The sequence below is a fragment of the Lactuca sativa genome, chromosome 5 (genome assembly GCF_002870075.4).
Source record: "Lactuca sativa cultivar Salinas chromosome 5, Lsat_Salinas_v11, whole genome shotgun sequence".
Lineage (NCBI taxonomy): Eukaryota > Viridiplantae > Streptophyta > Magnoliopsida > Asterales > Asteraceae > Lactuca > Lactuca sativa.
The window spans coordinates 302,826,739-302,832,056 of record NC_056627.2 but is presented as its reverse complement, the minus strand read 5'-3'; the positions used below and the strand labels follow the sequence as shown (position 1 = coordinate 302,832,056).

The window sequence follows — 5,318 nt, the reverse complement described above, 5'->3', positions numbered from 1 at the left end:
CCATGATATAATCGCCTTTCGGACCATGACATACATAGCACACATATAACAAATAACTTACCACATATAGCATACATATCACATATCATATCCGACCTTCCGGTCACACAGTCAAACCCTTCCGGGTACAGTATAGTGAGAAGACTCACCTCGTAAAATCTGAAAGCTAGCAAATCCTGAAATGACCCGTGCACAATCCGACGAGCTACAACCTCCCTATAACATCACATATCTCATTAACACTTATATCTTCTAAGTGCGACTATCCCTAAGAAGTCAGACTTAGGTCAACTCTGGTCAACGGTCAACTCGACCGGACTCGGCGAGTGCCATGGCGACTCGGCGAGTCTAGACGTCCTCCAACTCTCTGAGATTCCCTATCTACTCGTCGAGTATCCTCCTCGACCCGACGAGTTACTCCTGGAAGAATCGCGGGGCCACCCCGACTCCACTCGTCGAGTCTGAAGAACAGCTCGACGAGTTCCAGTAAATCTCCAAGCTACTCGCTGAGTCTGTTCATCGGACTCGGCGAGTCTACGCCATGCAGTCGATCAAACTGCTTCCTGAGATAAGTTTTGTCCCGAATACACAAACATGGGACCTTCTGGACCTCTAAAGGTCCTAATACAAGGTTATAATCGATTGGGTAACAAGGTAATAATCCATCTAATCACCAAATGGGTTCCATAAACCCTAGATCCATGCACACATCAAAATAACAGAAATGATCCGAATGATACCTGAATAACGCACCCTCTGTGTCCCCAAACCTCAGAACTCGAATCTCTTGCAGTTCCTTTAGCCAAACTCTTCTCCTCCTTGCACCACAACTTCTTCAAGTCACCAATGGCCTTCAATCTTGCTCTAGATGCTCACAGCCGCTTAGGGTTCTTCTCAATCGACTAAAAGACGAACAATGACGGCATATACTGCGTTATATACGACCCAAACCTAAACGGTTAGGGTTTTCGCTAAACAGCGTCGACTCGCCGAGTCCATATCTGGACTCGTCGAGTCCAGTCGCGATCCCGCGACCAAGTCTGCGATCCTACTCGGCGAGTCTAGGGTCCAACTCGCCGAGTCCCCTCTTAAATCACCCCAAAAAAACATAATTTAATAATACCTGAGATTCCGGGCTGTTACATTAGGCAACCCCGTCAACTATTATACTCAACCTTTCTCTTACACCCACTTCATATACATCATATTTCTCTCTCTATATATAGAACCTCATTCTTCTTCCAGCTTCTATCTCCTTCAAGAACACTAATTACAATGGAAGGAAGTTCTACTGATAATCAAAGCACAACGACAGAAACAACTTCAACAGTTGCAGCATCGGTGACTACGCTTCCACTGATCGGCGGTGGGGGCAGCATGCTTCTTGACACCGATGAAGCAGGGTTGGAAGCTAGTTTCTTTAATTCTCATTCAAAAGTTGATATCGTCGCTTTGTTGAGGAAACACGCATACAATGATGAGCTAGAACAAAGTAAGAGAAGACAGTCACCCCCAACGAAAACTTGGTCAACGCCCGGGAACAACTTTTTGAGAAGACAGTCACCCCCAGCGACGTCGGAAAACTAAACTAGTTAGTGATACCAAAGCAGCATGCAGAGAAGCACTTACCGTTGCAAAGTGGAAGCACTTCCAAAGGAGTTCTTTTACATTTCGAAGACATCGGGATGAAAGTATGGAGATTTCGTGATTTCGTTACTCATACTTGAATAGTAGCCAGAGCTACATTTTAAGCAAAGGTTGGAGCCGATTTGTGAAGGAAAAGAACTTAAAAGATGGTGACATCGTGAGCTTTCAGATATCCATGGGTTCAGACAAGAAACTTTACATCGACTGGAAGACAAAAAACCGGTCAGGTAGCTCTAATATTCAAGAACAAGCAACTTTACAACATGTTCAAGAACGGTAGTGGTGCAAGTGACGAACGATGCTAGTAAAGGACCAACCACGAAAGATATTGAAATCATAGGGACCATTTTGTATATTATAATTACTAGTTAACGGAAGATCTGTTAAAAACTAACGAAAATGACTTAATAGACCTGTAAGTTGTAAGTTTAATGACCTATTGGGCAAAAAAATACTTTAGTGACCAAATAGGATAAATGACGATAGTTGAATGCTCTATAGTGACATTTACCCATTTTAAAACTTGCGGAAAAAACTTATCCTTACAATGTAAATGCATATGAAAACAATGTTTTTATTTATTCCTAGGCAATCTATCACAACTGTTAAGCAACAGCTCAAAATTCTGATCACCAAACCATGGAATCGAAATCCATCTTCGTGATCAGAATTAGCATATTCTTCCTTTAAGATTCCTCTCTTCTCTTTGATTCTTAAAATATCAAAATGCGACCTAGTCACATCATGTAATAAGAATCTCAAAATAGAAACTTAATAGAGTTAGATAGTGGACTCTACCCGAAGTAGAGTCAAACCTTTTGACTTTACCAACCTTATGATCTTTCAGGTAAATAGGGCAGCTTCGCAACCAATGCCCCTTCCTTTGGCAATAGAAACATATGGACTCTTTGGGAATGGTACACGGGACTATCTCAGACTTAGCCTTTCTCTTTACCATTTGGTCAACCGAGTTGACTATGGTCGATCCCTTTCCATTGGGAAGAGAAAGCTTTTCGGGATTTCCAATGTTACCATTATCAATGTCCATGAAATTAGGAAGTTGATCTTCCAATCAAATTTACTTTACCAGTGCTCCAAATCATTGTTGATTCAGCAGCATCAAGTAAATAGGTAAGATCATTAAGGGTCATGTTGTGATCTGTCATCAGGGAGTGACTAAAAAACCCAATCAACAGCCAACTACCTTGAGACTTCGACACCTAACTCTCCTAGCTTGTCAATATGTGACTTCATCTCCAAGATGCGAGCACACATAGACTTTGCTTGCCAATAGGGCTTAAGTGACCTTGAACTTTTCAAGAACTTGTGGGTTAAGGAGAATAATCGGAGAAGGTGGAGGAAGTGAAGTATGATTCCCATGATCCAACCACGGGAAAGCTTGTTTCAAGAGATTTGGAAAGATCATAGTTGTCTGAACCAGACATATACAATGGGAGAAATTCAAGTTAGTTGATTTAAGTCCTTTAATATAACACCCAATATGAAATATTAAGGCTAGGCCCAACACAATATTTTATAACTTGGAAGAGGGATGTCGTAATCCAAGTTATAAAATATTTTAAGGTAGGCAAATTACGATTCACCAATTTCCACCATGAAAACCTAATAGGGTATTGGGTTTTAATTGGATTGAAACTCCTAGATCTTTTGAAATTCATTGAACTTTTCAATGGCATGTTTAAATTTCGATTGTGCCCTCTCAAGTTTGTGACTGGGATGCCGATGATCACAAACAAGGTGTATTCCATGCAAATTGACTTGGTACCCTTAACTTTATCACCTAGTTGATGTGTCGGTTACCCACATGCGCTCCACCAATCTATGATAAACATTAAGTTACCCTTTGCCACTCTTACTAGTCCATGTTAGTGTGTCGGTTACCCAAACACGCTCCACTAACGACTTGGTAAGGTACAAAGTGTAATTTCATGGGTTAGCACCAAATTCACATTTTCCTAAAGTAACTAAGATTGAGATTTTAATAAGGTTTAGTTACTTTATATTTATCATTATACTTTTAATGAAGGGAGAATTAATGTCCTGTCCTACCCGTTCGGCTAACGACCCTCCACCAGTCAAAGAAGCGGTGGGTGAGAGTGGACACCCATTAAACTGTCATTTTATAGGCAATAACCTTATACCCCCCTTATAGACCGACTTCGTGAATGAGGTCTACTAATGGTAAGACTGACTTTGTTCTTATACATATATATAACTATTAACTATTAATATTATAATAGTATCAGGGTTCAATTTTAAACTCTTAAAATTCTAAGGGTTTAACTTGGAATTAAAGTATTCATGGGGGGAAACTTTACAAATTACAAAACTTGAGGGCAAGTTTTGAACAATTCAAAAACTTTTGGTTTCCATAACTTATGAGTTTAAAGTAGTTTTAATGAAAAAAACTCTTCAAATTCCATAACTTGAGGACAAGTTATGGAAGACTTTAAAACATTTAAAAAATAAGACTCTTCATTTCATAATTAATGGAAATCTTATGAGTTTTAAATATCATAAATGAGACTTTTCATATAACTTGAGGACAAGTTACAAAAACACATTTTATGAACAACTTTTAGATCAATTTGGATCGAAAGAAAATTATCACATAATTTTTCTATTAATCTAAACCAACTCATAAGAACAAGATAATTCATATCATCAATCTTCAAGAAATTAGCATGAACATATAAACTAATACAAATCTGAAAATTATGACAATTATCTTTGAAATTGGATTAGCATGATTATTACCACATCAAAAACAGGTTTATAAGTTCAAAAACAGCTTAGGGTAATGATCCTAGTCCAAGTCCAACCTTAAAAGTCGAAAATCTGTGCTCTGGGCCTCCTACTCGTCGAGTGTATGAACCTACTCGACGAGTAGGATGATTTTCCTCTTGGACTCAGCGAGTCCATAGTCCAGAAGGCCAGAAATTCAATTTTTCAGCAATTTGCATCAAGTATAATTGAAAACAAGCCTAGGCTCTGATACCATTGTTGGGTTTTGTATACTACAACATCCTATGGTGCACATACAACCCTAAATACCTTAGATCTATGTTTTTACTAATTATACATGCAAATGGTTTCCAAGGCATTAAACCTATAACTAGCATGCAATTTGTCATAAACAATACAAGATACTAGTTAGAGTAACATACCTTTTATGTGGCTTGAAGTCTTGATGTATTTGGTGTTGCTAGAAAGACTTTGGCCTTTATGAACTTAGTGCCCCAAGTGTTGCACCTCAAATGGAATCACAACTCAACTAGGACAAAGGTGACTCTTGAGAGAGAATTCCATGCACCAAAACACCTCCATATTTCTCTAAGAAAAAAAGCGCACTTTTTTTGTCATGATGCATGTATTTATATGTGTGGATTCCAAGAGTCATGGGTATAACCCAAATCCATACCCATGGGTTTTATGATCCATGGTTCATGTGGCCCAACTCTTTATGTATCCATACATAAACTTGGTCCAACATGGATCATAAGCCCAACACATATAAATATAACTAATTACCATACTTAGTCCCCATAGATTTAATTAGTCTCTTTTGATCACTAAATTAATTCCAAATTAATTCTTGATCAATACTAATTAAAACATATGATTTTATATTAATATATTATAACTTATAA

General features: G+C 38.4%; 1 pseudogene; it reads left to right on the top strand.

The window, feature by feature from the left end:
* Positions 1-1,275: 1,275 nt before the first annotated feature.
* LOC111892575 (AP2/ERF and B3 domain-containing transcription factor RAV1-like) lies at positions 1,276-1,927 on the top strand (annotated as a pseudogene).
* Positions 1,928-5,318: the final 3,391 nt, after the last annotated feature.